The sequence below is a fragment of the Plectrocnemia conspersa genome, unplaced genomic scaffold, assembly GCF_051122295.1.
Source record: "Plectrocnemia conspersa isolate PC_06_02 unplaced genomic scaffold, ASM5112229v1 ptg000010l, whole genome shotgun sequence".
In the NCBI taxonomy this organism is placed as follows: Eukaryota; Metazoa; Arthropoda; class Insecta; order Trichoptera; family Polycentropodidae; genus Plectrocnemia; species Plectrocnemia conspersa.
Genome location: NW_028277174.1, coordinates 20,408,364 through 20,430,130, shown reverse-complemented (window position 1 = coordinate 20,430,130; position 21,767 = coordinate 20,408,364). Strand labels below are relative to the sequence as shown.

The 21,767-nt window shown below is 29.8% G+C and overlaps 1 protein-coding gene and 1 long non-coding RNA gene across 2 annotated transcripts in view; one reads left to right on the top strand and one right to left on the bottom strand.

Annotated features, from left to right (window-relative positions):
• The window catches only part of LOC148230935 (uncharacterized), a 565,745-nt gene that overhangs the window by 415,608 nt on the left and 128,370 nt on the right, over window positions 1–21,767 (bottom strand). The window lies entirely within an intron of this gene.
• The window catches only part of LOC148230939 (cyclic nucleotide-gated channel alpha-3), a 232,171-nt gene that overhangs the window by 193,421 nt on the left and 16,983 nt on the right, over window positions 1–21,767 (top strand). The window lies entirely within an intron of this gene.

Genomic DNA, 21,767 nt, shown 5'->3' with positions numbered 1-21,767 from the left:
AAATTGCTGCTCAAGACGATAAATATTTGATCCTTTATGATTTATTGTGCATACCATAATATGTTAAGTGGTATCCCACGGTGTTTATTTTTGAACAAAGAAATCCAGTTTTTTTCAAACGCTTTTATAGCAAGTCAAACTAGTGTGTTTTCTCTAACGAAGTATATTACATTGGTTCCAGAAAAGTTTACGAGATTCTGCTTCTACGACTTGAACGAAACGTACTTTAGGAAATGATTTTAATAACATTAAATGAAATGACAACTAATAGTATGAATTTTATAGTATTAACATAAAAATATTGTTTTGTTTCATTTCGCTGGTGAACAAATCCCTTGATGAAGTATTAATAACAATAATTTTTGAGTTATCGATCATTGCATTATTATTTTTTTATTGACCAGTAAATGTTCGAAAAGGTAGTGACGAAATAAACATTTTTTGAAATTAGCATTTGCAAACGCAAATGTTAATTTCAAAAGTCGGTCATAAAACTTATATTTTCTGTTTTTGCAGTGTCCCTTTACCTTTTCTAACTACCTGCTCTGCATGTAGCTGTAAACTAAGCATTTTTAAAAAAATCGATAAATTTCATTTTTATTAATGAGAATTCATTTAAGAGAAATAATAAATTATCATTTTGTATTTTTATTAGGAAACTTTCAAAAAGAAACGAAATAAATGTGAAATAATCAAAAACTAAACTAATTTTACATTTTGTAAAGATATTATAGAATAGAAGTACCTAAATTTCTCTCCATAGTTCAAAATGAATTTTATTGCGTTCGGCAAGTGGTAATATAGTACATAGTTTATACCATGTTATCTTACATATACCTATATAAAATTCCCTTAACACGTTTATTGAATTGCATAAATCAATTGATGACATCATTTGCTTACAGCAAATCATTACATTAGTTTAGTATATCTATAAGGGCGATGTAAAGAAAATTTATATTTTTTGTGTAAGTTAGTTAAAAAAATATTATATCAGCAAATAAAAAATAAGAGATTCTAGACATGTTAGCTTTTGTCTTTTTACGCTATGTTACTTTGAAGTAGTCCTTGATACTTCTTTGAAGATCATTAACTGGGTCAGATAGCTTAATTTGATATATAATATTTTGTCATTGTCATAAAAACAACCAAAATTCATAAAATAAATGTTAACAACGTGACTAAACACTGGCTTTTCAAAAGTTCTATATGAGTTGAGTTTTGGTGGACGAATGTTGACAAGTTACATTGTTATTATATCGAATGATATAAAAGAAAAAAATGTCGCTCTCGCCGTCATTATATCAGTGTTGCCAGTGTGTTGCATAGCTTGTGGCCAAATTAATAAGCACCCCACAGAGTTTTTCATATATTTTTTTCTTGCGACACTTCTGCATTTTATGTTTTAAGAAAATTCACATTGATTCTAAAATTGATACTATATATAGAGGTCATTGTCGTATAAATCACTATCGTTGTTTTTAATAGCGCTATTTGGACGCATTAATGTAATATATATAACTCAGAGTATAGATAAATCCTTGATTATATTTGTTCTATCTACCGCACTACGTCGTTTAGCTACGCCGCTACAGAGTTACAACATTTACGCGTCAAATTTTTACCTCTATGTATTTTTAATGAAATTTATATTAAAGTTTGACACTAAGCATATTAGTGACGCTCGTGGTTCGCAGGTAAAAAAACTGCCATCATAAACCGCAATGTTCTTATCAAAATCACACGTCCCTTGACGTATGACGTGCGAAATAGTCCCGTGACAATAAAACACTTTATTCCGTAGAACGTCGTTTTCTGTATCGTAGACAATGTGGTGTCCGGGGATTTCCGTATGACGGTTTGCTTTTATTTATAAGAAGTATGCCTACACGGGGATTATACTCCCGAGAACGAATCCGAAAATAGACACAGGCATTATTATAATCGGCACGTAACGCAATATTTAATGTAGTGACGTCAGACGGGCTAGGATGATGAATTGCCGCTTAGATTCGGGCTTATCGTTCAATCTGGCCAAATAATAATAGCCCAAGTCAAAAGGATACACTAAACTTTCTTTCTATTTACTATGTCAAAGGGCATCCGGGCGAAAAATTTCAGCTAGGGTGATAGCGAAACAATTAAGATTTGGATCGGTTTTCGATTCCAAATGTAAGTTCGACAGGCCAAGTTAAACAATGTCTTTGAAGTTTGCCTCTAGAACGTGTCGCTTTATTGAGAAAACTGCGAAATAGCCTGTTCCGCTCCACTCGTGTTGGGGTGAAGTGATCGATAATTCATGTGGTTTAGTGGGTTATTTTTTTTCTATTTTACACATTGAATAATAATATATTTTATGCGAAACAGGGGATGTGGGCTCACACATAATATGCAACAGGTATGTTATATCTATAAATATTAGGCGGGTCTATTGGCTATCAAGTATTTATGTTTGTCGATATCGCTTGATCTAGCTTTGTAAAATAATAACTTATAGAAGACGGCCTAATTTGACAAATCGGTCGACAAAAGTAAGCAAACTTTATAATATATATATATCTGAAATAATATTTTACGTAACAGTATTTTTATTTATTTCACTTAAAAATATTATAAATTTATACTATGTTCTGTGCAAAACCTAGTCGTAAAATGCGTTTACTTATATATACAATTTTTTACATAAATTCAGTTTTAAAATGAGCTGTTTTTGGAAATTTGGGTAAATATTTTTAGCTTGGCCTAGTTATTCCAAAAGTTAGGTGAAAATGGAAAGTGGATGTTTTCTTAGTCTTCTGAAGGTTTTCTTGGTCAAATCGGTGTAGCTCTGATTAGTGCAAGTTCAACTGAACTTGTTTATTTCAATTGGAAGCGAAGTAGTTGTTCTGACTATAGTGTCTTAAGGAAGTTATCTAGAACGGCATTGTTCTGGCTTATATACCCTGAAAAAAATCAAACGTTACTTACAGTCCTTGATTTTTTTGATCAAGCTCGATGATGCGTGGCTGAACCAGACTGTTATTGTTTAATACATATATTGTTAGTTATTTGCATGCATATGTGTAGGTATTCTGATTTCTCGCTGATTTTCATTTCCCGAGAAATTAGAATTCTCGACTTCATTTTTCAAGCTTCTGGAGAGTTCTCGAAACATTTTGATAAACGAAAAAAAGGTATGTAATACAGTGATATATTGCAGATATCTTTATATATAACATATGTTAAATAAATTTACTGTTATCGTTTTTTGATATATTAATTTTTATTTTAGCATATAAATATTATTATCATAGTATATAATCAAAATATTAAACAACTAGAAAAATAGTTATAATGTATTATTAATATATGTATAAATTATTATTAAATACATTATTACATATTTTCTTGAAATAACCCTCTAAAAATACATGCCATCTAAAATATAATCTAACATCCTCGTTCTTTTTATTTGTTAAAAAAATTTTGGCCGTGTATAAAAAAGGACAGTGATTATAAATAAACCTTTTAAAAATATTCGTATAAATTTAATTTTATATAATAAAAAATGATTTAAGAAGTTTCTCGAGAAATCAAATAATTTTGCACTGATTGTATCCTTTGTTCAGGTTTTTGTGCTTTAAGCTAGTTTCTGATCCGCTCAAAATTTTATTAGATTACGATTGCAATTACGCAATATAGTTTCTATAACGCCGACGAAAAAAAACCTCATTTAATAGAAAGCCTAAGGGAGGACATTCTTTAATTTTTTCGATTCATTTTGTCTTTTATGATCTTGATAATTTGTTTTTTATTTAAAATTCACGAATGTAATACTTACAATATATTTTTTAAATATACAATGTCAGAAAAAAACAAAGAATCCTATATACAGAATATATAATTTTTTATATAATACATTTATTAATATAGTGAACACAAATATTAGCCGAAGCGAAAAATGAAATCAAATAAGAAGGAACAATTATTTTAAAGCAATAATGTGAATTTCCTTCACCTTCGACTTTATAATATAACACTTTTAACGATATGAGATTTTCCCAGAACATTAGGTTGCGACTTTCTTGAGAAACGCAAATAAAATGTATTTTTAGAATATGTACCTGGATAAGTATACAAATATAAGCAATTTATCTACTGTAGATAATATTGCTTTCTTATTATTTTGCCGTTATACATTTTTATTCATGTACCTACAAATATAATTTCATAGAATACAATAGCTTGAAAAACAAACACTAAACTTGCAATTAGCAACAGTAAATATATTAACTTCAAGAGACGAATAATTACTTGACGTTTATTATATTTAATCAAAAAGACAGTAGACAATTAATTTCTTAAATATCTCCACATTTAAGTAAATTTACACAACAGAAATTTACTAAAAAACCGCATCCAGAAATTCAGACTCACTAAAACTGTGTAATGAAATGGATTGTTTTTAAGGCACTAAACATATATTTAATTGAGACGATGATTCTGATTAGCACATTTAGAGGCGACAATTATTGATTCATAATGTTTTTTATTTTCAATTCAAGCGGCTTTAATTTCTGATTAACCTTTCTTATTTTTATAAGGAATTTATCTTCATTAAAAATAGGTCACAATAACAGTCCCTTAATAGGAAGGGAATTGACATGGAATAAATGCTTCTCTCATATTAAAATTTATGTCGAAATATTATCAAATAAAAATAATATCAATGATAAATATATTTTATTGATATATTTTTACAAGCAAAAAAATACTTATTTAAAATTTTACTAACGCAAATCATAAATAAAACGATGATACAACTAATTAAATAATTGCGTTGGCAATCGTCGCTCTGATGAGTATTTTGCTTAACTGGAGTACCACAAGGATTCAATCTGGGTACTCTTTTTTTTGCTCTTTAATAACAATCGGAATATTTTTAATATGCTGATGACCTAAAAATGTTTATTATATTCGCACAAATTCGGATTCATTCTATTTACAGAAATATTTGTCTCTGTGGAGATGATCACAACGCCACGTGTCACGGTGTCACATTTTCCAGATCCCCTTGCCTTGCGGAGGTGTTTTAAGCAGAAATACTTCCGTCGATGACTTGGGAGTGACGTTCGCGCAAAGGTGGAGATTTTGTATGCACATCACTAAAAATTGCGATATGAATTCGAAGATGATCTGCTTTATTATGCGGAGCGCGTGTCACTTTATCAATTATTGGCGATTCACGTTCTGTATGATACGCTAGTTCGTAGCGTCTTTAAATATGGCTCTCTTGCATGAGCCATACAGCTTTTCAACGAGCTTGCCAAACACATATTTATGTGGGACTATGCATTTATTTTAGATGTAGAGCCGATTTATATGTATTCATTTAGATTTTGTGCCAAAACTTAGCGGCACTCTGATAACACTAGGATAACGGATTTTCCTCCCTACTGACAATCTTCGGCGCGTTCGTACGCGCGCCGTTGCGCGCTCACATTTTGTATATTCTAGTATGTAACTTCTTGCAGCATTACTGTTTTTTTATTTATTTGTTTTAAAGTTTATTAGTGTTTGTATAATGGCATTATAATTAAGACTTACTGTAATTTCGTACTATATAATTAAGACTTACTGTAATAAAATACAATATTAATGCAATTAAACAACCGAATTTAAGTATATTTTTTAACAAATAATATACATACATATATGCATTATTTTAATGTGTACGATAGCTTTGAAGACATATTTTGCACTTTTAATATATCTCATTAATAAATTGATTTTATCAATAATGTAAAGATATGAATTTAAGGCTCATTTTACAATAATTGCATTAAATTTTATACCGTTCATGAGATATCAGTTTTTAATAAATATAATTGGATAGGAAGAAAACTCGTCGGTCTTACGATGATAGAAATAAAATATATGCTTTATATGGATTTCAAATAAAAACGGGAAGGAACCGTCATGTATTATGTATAGAAATGCATGGGAACCAGGCGGAAGCAGACTAGATTGAAAAAATCTATATAATTTTCTATATAATATAAAGGTCAAACGAGGGCTCGCCATGTCTCACTTGGTTCACATTGTGCACCCACGAGTGCAAATGGACCTTTTTCAACGGTTGCCTTTAGAGGGTTTCCTGAAAATCCGAACACTGGCCATGTCGCCAATATAACTATGCATAAATTTGGTTCCAATCTAAATCCCATTTTAACGTTCGTCGGTCGACTTTATCGACCCTTCTGTCTAAACTTCGTTATATTGTATTATATTATATTACCAGCAGTATGGTCAGTACAAAACGCCTCAACACCGCACGAGAAACTTTCATTGTAAACAATAAACGAGTCGTTCGTTGGTGTAAACTTTTCGCACCAATGACTGCCCTCCGTATATTATCACTGCATAAATCCGTCTTTCGCCTCTCCTATCCGCGGTTCAACCTCATTATTTAGCATTCGTCGCTGCGTGGAACCACTTGGGATTTTAGGTAGTGGGAATTCGTACTACGAATTCCACCTCGAAATCACACGATAAATACAAAATACATATTTATTTATGTATTTAAGAATGTTAGCATTATATATTATTTAATAATAATATGATAGTAGAGAAATGTAAATCATTTAACTATACATCAGAAGAATTCTATATATGTATACATGTACATAATATGTGAAAAGAAAATGAAATTTACAAAAAACAGATACTTTAAATGAAAGGTTTCAATATAAATTTATTTAAATTAATTTAAGTAAGCCACAATTTTTCATCTTATTTATACTTTAACCAATAATATACATAATAACAGATCACTTTGTAATAGTCAGAATTAAACATACTGCTCAATCCTAGGTGATACCTATACCCAGAGGTACATAGTGAATTGCGTCGTTTCCTTAGTATAACTTAAGCGATGTAAACGTCAATTTAATACGTAACCCCTTAACATGGAAGTGTCGAAATTTCATGTAAGACATGTTTTGCTTTGGGAGTTTCGTGAGGCCACTAATACAGCAACAGCTGTCAATAAACTATGTAGAGTTATAAAACCGTCTTTAGATACTAGAATTTAGATAGTAAAAATATTTAAATACTTGATTTTATGTGAATTTTCACTTTTTCAAGTCATGTCCAAATTAACTAATTAAAAAATGTTTTTTAATAAAAATTGCTATAGTTTTACAGAATAACTATTAAAAAACACATTAATCAGATGACACAAATTGTATAGAACAAAAATAAATTAATCTGCGGAATATTTTTTTACTATAAAAATTCGACAGATTTTTCGGTATACCAAAAATAATACCATTTAGGTTTTTTTTTAAATCCAGTTTTTAATAAATTTATAAATACCAAAGTTATTATAACAGTAAATTTAGACTTGACATAATATGTGTACAAGCGTATTTATTGTACTAAAACTAAATTAATAGTAGTGGCGTAAACTTAAATTTGCCATCTCTTTCTCAATTATGAACAATGATGATATGGATAGCTCTCGAACTGACTATGCTAACGCAAATAGAGTAAAGATAGTTTTGTTTATAAATTATTGATAAGCTCGCAGCAGTTTTAAAATTCACGTATAATTTGTGCAATATTTTGTAGTCTTGCATCACTTATTCTCCAATACATATTTAAGATCTAGTTTAACTCTTTAATTTCAGTGACTACTGAAAAATTTACCATGCCAAAATTAAATTATTTTTTTGTTTTAACCTATTATATTATTTTTATATTTAATACATGTAAAAATTATTTTTTTATAGCTTTTTGGATTTTAATTTAAAATTGCTTTCTTGGCAAAATTTCTTAGTCAAACATTATTTTTTGTCGAAAGTTACTTAGAAGCACAGTGTTGGTTAAAACAAGTACTTTAACTCGCTATTATTTGCAGAATTCATAAGACATTTCAATAAGAAAACATCACATGGAATCAGATTCCTATTAGGAATATATTGAAAAAACTTATATTAAGGGCGATGGGTTAAGAGAAGCCATAAAATAATCAATAAATATGTTTCTTGAAGAACTTTAAGAAACAATATCAATTTCAAAGGTAATTAAAAATATTATTTCAATATTTGGGACAACCATTATATTAGCAATAAAATAGTTTACATTATTTGATGTCATTAAAATTAGTGGTCATTAAAAAAATATTTTCTATTTTATTTTCCTAAATTACAAATTTTAATTCTTTCTTAAATAAATTTTAGAGAAGCCTATATCGTATGCAAAAAAATCAAAGTAATTTCATATACGTAGATACATTTATTAAAAAGACAAAAATATTGGACATACTATACAACATGTCTTTTTTAGTAACAGGAATAATTAAATTACAAAGTTCGTACTTATATAAAATTTGAAACATTTTTAACTGTTAATATTTTTTAGCTTATTATTTTTTTATCGATCCCATAATATATTTATTATTTATTAATTTATTTCTAACATTTATTTCTAACAATTCTCAACAATTGGACCTAAAAAGGAAAAAAAAGGTCAAAACATTCCCCCACCCCTCCTTGAATTTAGCCAGAATAATTCATGTCATTTATTGAAATAATATGAATTTTAATGAAATCAATACAATTAAAACAACGATTACTGATTCGCTAACTTTTGCCCCTCCCCCCCTCCTCTCTGAAAAGACTAAAACGACTTTCGTGTTTCTAAACCAGAAATTCTCTAATTATCCTAAAAAAAATACAGTCTCGAATCTATCCTGAAAATATTTTTTTTTTAAATATGCCATTCCAGTGAAATCATAACGAAATTAATTTTCACCGATAGATAGATATTTTTATTAGTGAAAAGATAATTTATTTAGCATGTGCTAGTGAAATTACATTACTTTAACTTTTCCATATGTAATATTTACATACTTATTATTATTTATTTACATGCGATGTATTTATGATACAGTGAATGTGTATTTTTTGGTATTGTTATATTTTTACAAGTGAAGCTCAAAACAATTTTTACCGGTAGATTTATATTTCTACTAGCGTAAATATAATTTAGCTGATAGGCGCTAGTGAAATTATACCTAACCTAACCTACACGAATTAACCAAACTTGACCTAATGAAAGTTTTAGAACTTTCATTTTGTCAAGTCCAAAATACAAAATAAGCCAACTTAACTCTCAAGAGAAAATAAACTGAAAAAAAAGTGCAGATAGAGATGCATCTCGCATATTTTTCTGCACTTCGATATTACACTTGTTTTAAAAATATGATAGCTATGATATGATAGACAGATATTATTACGGACTTTTGATATAATAGTTTTGTAGTATTCAAACCGAATTTTGCTCCATAGGAAAACGCAAAAACAATAAACACTTCTCAGAAGTCAAAAATTCACGTCAAAAGCAATAAAACCTTGTCGGCGCAGTCGCAGTAGGAACGCTCGGTAACGAGCATTCCCACTGCGGCGGCGCCGACACGATTTTATTGCTTTTGATGTGGATTTTTGACTTCTGAGTAGAGATAATTATTTTTTGCGTTCTCCTATTGGTCAAAATTTGGTTGGTCCTATTGGTCAAAAAAATATTGTACTTATACTAAAGGTAAAATAAAAATCTGGCAACGCTGTTCGCTAGTAAGAATTAGTGGTCTGTTTTACTATTATATATCCTCGCACAAAATCACAATCTTTCAACCGAGAATGTGGCAAAATTGCAACGTAGGCATGCAAATCAACATTAGAGAAGCGGCACATCCGCGATCAATCAATGCCAAAAAATAAAGAGAGGCATTAAAGCGCCCAGGCCCATTCAGACGCCCTTTTATCGTCACCGCATCGTGAATTTGCAGAAAAGTCGCATCGGTTATTCGGGATTTAACCGGCGTGGGCGTCGTTTTTACCGCCCATCACAATGGACCACTCAGGTCGAAAGGGTACTTTTTTCGATTTTGCGTTGGTAGGTCGTTTGGGCGTTAACGCGTCGCGTCGTTAAAAACGCACATTCGCATCGAATTTTGTAATAACAAAAAAAATGCAAATTTTAAAAGGCACCAAGTGTCATTATGACGCTATGTTTCTGAAATCGGATTTCAAGCTTTGTTCTTTAGTTCTAAACACATTTTACAAAAAAGAAAAGAATAGATCAAAATCTTGCAAACAGTTAGCCGCTTTTCCGCTACGTTCTGCTTTTCATATGTATTACATATATGTATGTATAAACATATAAAGTGAAAATGGCACTAAGTGCCATAAACTCGTTTTATTAATATTTTTATGGATTCGGGTTTTATACGCGATCGCCAATAACCTTAAATAAAACGCACGTCCCTAATTTTTTTCAATTATTATACAAGTCGGGCCAAAAATAACGAAGTATATTTTCAAATGCTAATGCCATTAAAATAACCTTTAAAAAAGTGAGCAATGCTAAGTCGGTCGTTTGAGAGTACCGCAAGAGTTTAATTTAGATCCGCTGCTCTTCCTCTTATTTAATAATGATATTAATGCGGCCATTTAGAGATCAGTATATTTATTATATGCTGCAGATCTGAAAATGACAATCATCGCTAGTGTTAACGTTACATTTAAGGCGTGAGCCCAGTGCGTTACAAAGGGGTAAACGCAATAAGCATCCACTAAATAAATAGTGAGACGCAGGATAATTTAAGTCTGTAAATCAGTGACATCTATTTTAATAATTATAAAATATTCTCACAGTTTAAAATCTAGAAAAACGTAATATGTGATGCTCGATCTAAATTATAATTATAAAATAATTACTAATTCAGACACAATAGAAATTTACAAACACTATAGTGTAAATACATATAGTCACTGACTTACACCACTGGTCTATCGTGCTAGGAACTGCTTTTAAAAATCTTAAATGCTTCTGTTGAGGACTCGGGAGTGACGTTCGAGCGGCAATGGAACTTTAGTGCGCACATCGTGTAACACATTATTAATTTATCGGCCATTCGAGTCATGTACGATATGCTATTTATAAGCTCCAGCTTCATTGTTTGGTATCTCTGTGAGATAATATACACATTGTTAAAAAGGATTCAGATAAAATTCCTTAATTAGAATAAGGGACGCAATTGTGACTCTCTAAAGCATTTCATAGTCCGCAATTTAGCATCCACGGATTATCGACACCACCCTTCAGCAATTTAAAAAATGACTACACTAGGCACTATGAACCTTACTCTTGTCGATATATCTGAAAAAAATATTCTGAACCTTCTTTAAACAATGAAACCATATTTGATAACGTATGGTACAGAATGCGACTCGCCAATAAATTGTTCAGGTGACACGCGCTCCGTGACTCGAAAGACATCTAATTGCGCTTGATGGCGACAATAATCAATAAATATAAAATAAATTAAATTTATATTTTTAAATGTATAATGAATAAATTATAATTTTCGTGCTTTATATATATTTATCATTTACAGGATATTTATCATATAAATCACTATTTATTTGGTGGATAAGATATTAGTGTTTAGGCTAGCAATCTTCATTTTTTGGGCTTACTCAAAGAATTGTTTCAGTACTTAAGTTATACCAACGAAAAAGTCTCTCAAAAAAGTTTTTACATTAGTGTCATATAATCTCGCCATATTCATGCGTTGAGTTAGCAATCGATAACGTTATTGATTGCTAGCTTAACTATGAAGATGTGGCTCAACTCAAAGTTTGGATACTTTGAATATGCTTCAAAACAAACAGGTGGAAGCTATTGTCTATTACTTCCATAACATCTACTCAAGTCGTAACTACCGCACTTAGACATAAACAACCACTGTTTCAAAAAATCAAAATATTGACAGAGGTCGATAATACAATATCCACACCTTTCAGATGCGTATCTTTAGAACACTATCGTATACTGGGGATGACGTTTTTGTGGCATATACATATTAATTTTTCGTTTGTATTTCGTACATTGGCATCGAATATTGTAATAATAAATCGCAAATGCGTCGCCCCACGGGAACGCCGCCCGCCATATATTAATATACAAATTGAGGCCCGTCGTCTGGGGCCTAATTATTAAAGGCGACCGTGCGTAGCCGATACGAAACAAAATATTTATTTCGGACTCGTTTTGTATTCACAAACGTCCGACGGAGGTTTCGCCATATGTTAAGCGCACTTAAGAACGTGAATAATGTATGCCAATTAAATATATATGTATTCGTATGTTGTGTGCTTTAAGCGAAAATCGATTTTTAAACGGTTTACCTGTTGAAATTGACGACCCCTTTCATTTTTAATCGCCATCAGATTATTCCTTAGATCTCGGTGGAAATATTTTGGCTAGAGAAACTCTCACTAAAGTACTCGGAATTACTTTTGAGAGCAAGTGGACGTCTCTTCACGTAAACGACGTCTGCGATAAATCTTCTTAGATGCTTGGCTTTGTTTTGAGGAACGCATTTTATAATACTTTGACGAACCGTCAGTTACTCGTATCCTTTATGACTCTTTAGTTCCTAGCATTCTTAAATAAAAATCTATAATTTTGAATACTGTAATAACCAAATATTCTTTCCTAACTAAAACACTTCAGAAAATATTCTTAAGATAAAGGATAATATAAAATAATATTTGGTTATTATGCGTTTGGATACGATTAGTTGAGTTCTCGCAGAAAGTTATATGTCGCTGAACATTTAATCAAGCTGCTGAAGGGTGCTGTCGACTTATTATTTTCAGTTACAGACACTCTGTACCAGCTTTTTTAGTCATTAGATTCCTCCATAGACTTCCTTTTATAAAATTAATTACAAGCATATATACAATAGTTAAACAAATCTTTAAAATGATATTAGTATGTTAATTTTGATAGTAGTTTTAAATCAATAAAAGCTTTTAGAAACGTGTCAATTTTTCATGACTTTTTCTGCATAGATATTTTCTATGAGCTACATAAATAACTTATATTTGATTTTAATTATACCATCACGAGATTCATTCGTGAGATTAAATAATATCTAAGTAAACTTAATTTGTTATGATCTATCGGAATTATATTAATTAATAATTCTGATCTCATAGACAAGATAGAAATTAAAAATAAAATACATTTAGGTTCATATGAGATTCGATCTCACGTCTTTCAGGTTAATAGTGGATTTATACCACTCCTCTATCTAGTTTAATTAGTTTTCATTAGTAAATCTTAAGTTTCGGCTTTTGGATTTTAAGTCTGAAGGGGTTTGACATTGCAACAGTTTTTTTTATTAAGCGTATATAAAATACTATACATAATAATAGCTATCATTATTAAGTGGTGGAGTTGAAAAGCTGGTCATGGAAATGAGATAGTCTTTTCTGAAAGATCGGCGAAATAATATCAGCTGTAATCTGTCATAATGTGATATTGTGGTGATCTCTTCTTTGTCACATCTGTTATATTTATGATTTCAGACAGCCTTGGCAAATTTTAGATGACGATTTTGCCAAGCCAATTGCATCGCTTTTTGGATTTTTTGGACCGCTTCAGCGATCGTTAACAAAGGGGTTAAAATAACAATAGTCTCTTTGCGCAAGGTAAAACATATTGTCTATCTCGCCACATTTTTATACAACGGGTAATTTTTATCCTGTACTTCTGGGTGATTGATTATAAATCTTCCACTGTTGGGCCTTACTTTAGAGACGATTTTGTGTTTCTTTACACTTGTTCGAAATGATCATTAGAATGAATTCTAAATTAATTGGGCAGGTGATTAAAGCCCTTACACGTATTTTTCAATGTTCAGGAAAAAAACATTTTTTTTTTAATATTTGTATGTTCTACATATGTGTAAAAAATATATATTAATTGATTTAAAAACATATTTAGAACACATATTTTTAGTAATATTTAACTATTATTTCTAACTTAAAAAGTTTTTTTTAACTAATATATAATACATATGTATATTATATTAATATATATACAAAACACTAATTGTGAAATAATATTATTGACGAAAATATATAAATATATTAATTTTTCGGTACTAAATCAGCTTTTAAAAAGACTATGATATTTTTAGGCGAATCAGATAGTCCATCTCTAATTTTCCTAGTTAATATTCCTTCCGTTGAGAATACTGAGCTTTTCGTTGACGTTGACTTAATTTTTAACAAAGATTTATACAAAACACATTGAGTCCTTTCACTGGTTGCTTGCAAAATTTTAAATTAATTTTTTCGACTACACTTATTATTTTTACAGGAGAAATATTCTGGTCGTTTTTTAGTTGTTTGTTGGATTGTTCTTCGATTGTCAACGTCATAATAATTAAATCGTCATCAGTATTTTCCATTTTTAGTATCCGATTTTAAACCACTTGAAGTAGAAAAAAGTCGTTGTGATAAATCTTTTCTATTATTTATAGATATATATTTTTGGCAGCAATTTTGAAAATAGTTTTTATTGGCACATAGTTTGGCTTTTTTACATATTTTTTCTTTATTTTTTATTACAACGCAGCAACATTTCTAGTGAGAAAATTGTATTAATTTCAGACAACTTTTTTAGTAGAAGTTTTGGGTGATGTTCTGACACACAAAAAAGTATAATAGCTATGTTTTACTATATAATCCCTATTTTTTATATACAGAACTAGATAAAAATATATTATTTTCATTAAAATAAAAATATTTTTGGTCTTTTAATTGATTCTTTATTTCAAATTCTGTAGTGATTTTACTTACGATTGCGATTTTTTACATTTATCAGAAACTGACTTCCATGTTTTTTTAAATCTGATTAAGTTCTCAATATAATCTTTTAATACACCTAATGTTTCTTTACATGTTTTAAAACTGTTGATGTAATATCATTAGTAGTAACTGTAAGCATAAGAACATATTCTAATTTTGACAAATATTTTTCAAAAGCACGAATCTGTGCTTTTGTATCAACTAAAAGGTTTTATAAATCAATTTCATTCAAAGCAGATCGCTAAGACTTCAAATTCAGAGCAAGTGATTTAACTGATTCTAGCTTTGCTAACCATTTTGTTTTTGTAATGTTGTGTATAGAGTACTAATTATTATTTTTAGACTTTGCAATTTGCTGGACAGAAAGTTATTTCGTCTATGCAAGATTCTGCTGAATCCACTTCGATAAGAGTTAAAGTATGGTTTTCACAATTGCTATTTTTACGCAAAAGAACTTCTTGCACATCATTATACTTTCTTAACATATTGCCTCCGTTATCGTAGCCTTGTCTCAACTAGTTTTAAAAATTAATTTTAATTTCTTTAAGCTAACAAAATCTTGACCCATTTTATAAGAAAAATTATTAAAGCGTATAAAATTTTAATTGAAAATTCCAATTCGCTGAACTTGACATAACGAATAATTAATGTCGTTTGTTCATTATGAGATTAATCTGTAGTCGTAGTTGAAAGAAGAATAACTCGCTTTCCCCTGTTTTCCTGTCTTTTTGTGCATTTTGAAATTTAAAAAATACTCTGCTAATATTGGATCATATTTACTTAACAGTACAACTAATTCATAAAAGTTATTGTTATGTGGACTGAATCCGTTAAACATTAGCCCACTTTAAAGTAGAAAAAATATTATATGAAGATAGCACTCCAGCAGAACATATTTTGCTTTGATGTAATTTTTTTTTTCATAAAACATGTATTAATTGTAAGCTCTAATAATATTTTATAAATATTAAAAAATAGATATTACGCATTTATAGACTATCTTTCGTGTTACTTGTATGTATTGATAGTTTTTACTCTATTATAAATAATGTTTATTGACACAAATTTAGATAGATATTTTTTTTTACTTACGGGATTGGCAATATTAATTAATTTTGTTATTGTTGTTGATCATTGTAAACTAATAAATGTTCTTGAACATTTTACTCGTAATGTACCAACAGTTCCAAGTAGTTATTGTGTGCCATAAAATTTCACCAACCATCTATGTGTTTACAAAAATAAATATCAAACAAAATATAGTACAGACGCTGTCGCGTTAATTTCAGCTGATCTAGCGTTATCTCTAGAGTCGAGACCTTAAACTCTAGAGCCTAGAGCTTTGGCTATGAATGAAGAAAATCCTACCCTCGTCGGAGGAGGCTTCTCTCTAAAATAATTATAACGTGTCGCGGCGTTCGGGGACTTTGGCTCGTTTGATCGTCGAACTCTCAGGGCGTTATTAATGCTCCAGGTCTGGACTGAGGATTTGTGCGGCACGCGAATCTTCAATTTATTTCCACCGTAAAATATATCCATTATCGTCGTGGTGTAAGTAAGAAATGGGAATCTTTTACGAGCGAATAAGGTTACCGCGAGCGGAACGTGTTTATTAAACCTCAATTCCCGGGGATCATATCCGATATCACCTGAACGCGGCATTACTTTACGTTGATTTGATCTATAAATTTATAATAAATAAAATAATGATGTAGAATAAAATTTATATTAATAAAGCAACCGTCGAGTTTAAAAAAAAATTATTATTAACATTTTATTTATATCGTATATTACGAGGAGGCTTTATAATCATTTCATTGAAACATTCGTCGTTTCCTCACTGATGAGGATCATGACACAATCGCGATACGACTAGGTTTTTTTTACGATTTTTCTCCAATTCTTTCGGTACTGAATGATAGGCCTGTGGCATTCTTTATTTAGTCCGTCCATCTTAGGGGAAATCATTCTCTTCCTTTTTCTTCCCAGTGACCATAAACCTTTCAATATTGTCGCTATATAGTATGTATACACGTATATCTGAAGATGGGAAAATTCTCTTTTTTAAATAAACAGTTGCTCTATAGTCTTAATAATCAAAGCTTGATATAAATAATTAATTAACATTAACACTCACAATTAAAACAATAATATTTGCGATATTTTTTATTGCTGCACCATACATACAAAGTATACAAAATTAAATTATCGATATATTAGATTATAATAATTAAATAATATTATTTAAATTATTTTGATTGTTTCGCTTTGAGTTTTTTTAACTAGGAAATTATAAGCATAACTGTTATACATTGGTTAGTGTACCAGAATTTTAATTAAAACATTGTGGTTAACCGACTTTCACGTTATAACAAGTATACGTTGAATAATACTTTCATTGAAGCATAGGTTAAGTTATGTTAATAATTAGCAAATACGTTACTATATAAAACAAGATGGTCCATGAAACACCCGCAGCACGTAATAATAGTATTTAATAATTTTCTGCCTGCCTGTATCATAATTTTAATAATGCTTTCATAATACTAATGCAGGAAGGTATTTTAAGTAGTGGAAATGAGGGTGGTTATGCTTTCAATTGTCACTACAAATCCGATTAAAACTTCGAGATCATTATGAATTAGAAAACCGTTTACCAACCGGACCTACGCCTAGAATACTGAGAAAGTAGCCGCTTCTCTCTTCGCGTCAACCGTAGTCTAGCTACGACGTCCGAAATGTTTTGAGATCATATAAACTGTACATGAACTAAAAAACGCTAGCACTATAATAATAATTTATAATTTAAAAACTTTGCCATTTATAAAAAATAGATACGCTGAAACCTAGAGCAGTGTTTATTTTTATAGTTTTAAATATAAATTATTTATCAATTCGTACAGTTTTTAAATTTACGTACAATTTGTACAATTACTTGTATCTCCAATTGCTCTCAAATGATCAAGATAATTTTAGTTTAGCTAGACCTCATCTAGTGGAAAGCTCCAGCTTTCTCGATATTCTTAGGGTCGTTTCGGTTGACACTTGTGTTTCAAAGCGAAGTAAAATCGCAACGTAATCTGCTCTATCGTAAATTGCAAAGTTAATATAACACTACAGATAGTTATTTAGCTATAAAATAAATAGTTTTTTGCTGAAGATGTAGAGAGGTAGTGCTTATTTATTTAAAATAATTGTTAAAATATCGCTCTCATTAGCGTTGATTTTTTCGTTACGAATCCAATCATTTTTAAGCAACATTTATTATTTAAAGTATATAATAAGAAAGCTAATAATTTATGAAAAATTCGTCGGAGTCGTATCTCAAATTAAAAACTACAAGTTAAATATCAAATATACCGTAACTTTCGAAGGAAGTATGCAAAGTCATTATTTACATCAATTTCAAGAAATACTTGCACATTGTATGTATATAATTTTCTGTTAAATTACCTATTTACATTTATAATGGCATTTTGTAATATTTATTTTTAATAAGGATTTTTTTACCTAATACATATTTAATTATAAAAAATGGTATAATATATTTATGCCTATTGATTTTATGCTGGGAAATTAATATTTGACTCTTATGAATACATATATTATTTTTAAATATTTTTATTAGGAATTTTCTGGTAAATTACGAGATAAATAAGTTTCGAATCTTAAAAATATATTTATCTATCAAAATTTATGATATATTTTTAAAATATTTGACAAGCCTGCTTGTGGAGAAAGGTTATTTTATATTATAAGAGAATTAACATCTAAGATAGTTTTTCAAAATCCAGATCTTAGCGCATAATGTTTTCTTAGATATTCCAAAAGAAAAATGACTGATTTTGGTGAAAAATTTAGAAATTAATTACTGTTTGTATCTGTATATGGTAATATATAATCATTAATAAATTACAAAAAATATTATTTTATATAAAAATCACTAATGAAGAAATATTAAAAAAACTGTGTAATAAACAAAGAGTTTCAATTCTTGGGTTTAGTTGTCACCAAGTAATTTCCAATAATGGAATCATTCATTAAATTGCATTATACCCTCTCCTGTAGCGCGTACGTGTGTTTATAGGAAATAAAGGCTTTTCAATTTCCTCCTGCGGGTGCTCAGGGCCACTGGATGTTCCAGGGTCGTAAATATTTACGACCACGGGACCTGATGTGACCAAGAGGGATTTTACAGCCGAAAGGTAACGCCTTCGTCGACCGTATCGGCATTAGTTCTCGGCGCCGACACATGATCGGCAAAAATTTACGGTCTTATGTCACTTTTGAGATGAAAATGCCCGAAATAAAACCATCGCCAAAATTTCCAATTTCAAACGATACCCATAACTGTTAAAGTGAAAGCACCGTTTGACAAAATTAGTTTCTCTTCTGTAATTGGACGCAGAGTACGTTTTTAATTTAATTTGACCGACTTCGTTTAAAAATAACCGTTTGAAGGGCCTAATTAGTGTTAATGTTTATTTTCATTGTTATTATTAATTTCTTTTGTCGCGCGAGGGTTTTTATCGTACAAATTAATTAAATAAACGTTTCCTCGAGATAGGTTCATTAAAACTTTTGTAGTAAATTTATTTTACATATTTTTGTATCAGATTTTATGTTTAAAATTTAAAGTTAATTAATACATAGTATGTGTTACACAAAATTCTCAGGTTTATGTAGGTATATCGGAGTAGAAAACATAATTTCACCCTCCATTATCCGCAAGCATTCCTGAGCAGAATTTACAGCTAAACATTACGCTCATACGTTACAATTTAAACGGTTAATTAACCATTCACTCGACGTAGAGATGAAAAATAATAATTCAAAACACATCAAGTCCACAGTTGAAAAAATGTGATAAATTTTATCTGCAATAAAATTAAACACGCGTTTATGCACACGCTCGTTAATTTTTTACCATATATTATATTTGAGTCGCCCAGCACCAGATTGTCCAAAATATAAATTAATTGTTGAAAATACAAAATTGAATTTTTTTTAATGACCTACATGTAGCTTTTAAATGTAATTAAAGTATTATGTATATATGTAATTACAATATTTTAAATATTTGACTGAGGAAAAGCAATTATTCGCCCATAAGAGTATCAAAAAAAATTTCATTAAAAAATGTGTCAAAGCGCTTTCCTTATGTCAAAGTGTGTCCTTATTATTTTATAATTTCGCACAAGTTCAAGACTTGCTGATAATTAATATTCAGCGTTTCTTTATAGTATAAAATGCACGTTCGCGAAAATATATATCTTTAAAAAAATAATTAGTCGCAAAAATTTTGACATATTTCAAAACCATTTAAACTTAAAATAATTCATCTTCAATCCATATTTTTTTTAGTTATTAATAAAAAAAATATCAGTTAGATTAAAATACACATTAACTAAATATACACGCGTTAAAGTCAAAGCTATTTTGATATAAATAACTAATAAATTAACCTTGAGTATGCAGCGATCATCCAGCCAATCGTTGCACTCGCTTTATAGAACAACGAAATATGTATACGCCTTTAGAATGTGACATTTGCCTAATTGACATCTCTGAGGTCAAATTATACAACGGGAATATTATAGTTTCATGGTGCTTTTTGTCTTTCGGTGATATATTGTTTCCCGTGACCATTTTGTAACCAAGAAATATTCATTCAATGCACCGGAGAATCCTTGCGTGTTATTTATGCGAAACCTTTTTTTCTAGTCGTAACAAGGGCATTTGTGTGGTCCCATTCTTTTCACTATTGTCTAGTTCATGGGTTTCCAACCTTTTTGTATCCTAGAGCGCATTTTACAATATTGGTAGGGCGGCGGGCACCACCTGACTCGTCAAAGATTCCTTTTTTGCCACTTACAGGACCTATAATCGGAAAAAAGTCGGCGATCTCGGCTGATTTCAGACGTAGTTTCGGTTCGGACAACTTCGAGAGAGTGTAGTAGAGGCATAACAAATAATTAAAGATAATTAAAAATTTTAATTAGTGTTTGTGAAAAAAATTCTATTGCGGTCGAACAGTGGCGGGCGCACACAAATCGGTCCGCGGGCGCCATAGCCCCCGAGGGCACGGGGTTGGGAACCCCTGGTCTAGTTTGTCCTTTTTATTGAATGATAATTTTAGTCACAGTTATTAACGCAAGTTAAAAAAATAAGATCCCCCACAAGAGCAACAAATTTTGGAAAACGGAGCATAGAGATACTTTTTAAATAAAGAGCAAATGTAAAAATTCATAAAAAAATACAAGAAATCAAATAACTACATACTAGCCACTAACAATATAAATAAAAAATTAGTAATAAATCACCAGAAAAATATTAAAACAATTGTATTTTTAATAATTTACAATATATTTAAAAGCCCAACTCCCAAAAAAAGCCCAAAAAATATGATTTATTGATTAACATTTATTAGCTTTTATCTACAATAAATTATCTATTTACACATAGAAATTCAATCTCATTAAGGAAACCCAAATCAAAATAATGAAATGCTATGATCTGATCTTTGTGAATAAACAAATAAAACTACTTAAATCATTACGATAATAACTTCAGACAATATCGCAGCAACATTTACAAAACCTATCCTTATTAAATAAAATATTTTAACATATAATTTCAATACACTTATTCTTATGAAGTTTCTAAAATACTAGCATATTATTTGCTTTAGTAGGAAGTACAATTGTATACTATATTTTACATTAGAAACGTTCTAAATTATATTACATAAAGGCAATGTCAAGAAAATGTAAAAGTATCCATAAAAAAATGTGATGACATTAAAAAAAATCCCACTGTGACGGCGGCAGCATGATTTTATTGCTTTTGACGTGGATTTTGGACTTCTGAGAAGAGATTATTTTTTGCGCTCTCTTATTGCTTAAAATTCGGTTTATAATTTATTAATTGTTATGTTATATTATTTTTAATTTAGCAGTCATAATATTTTGGATCAAAACCCCCAAAATTATATGTGGGAGAAAGCTATATTTTTAGAAAGTAATATAAAAATCATTATTAAATTAATTCATTAAAAAA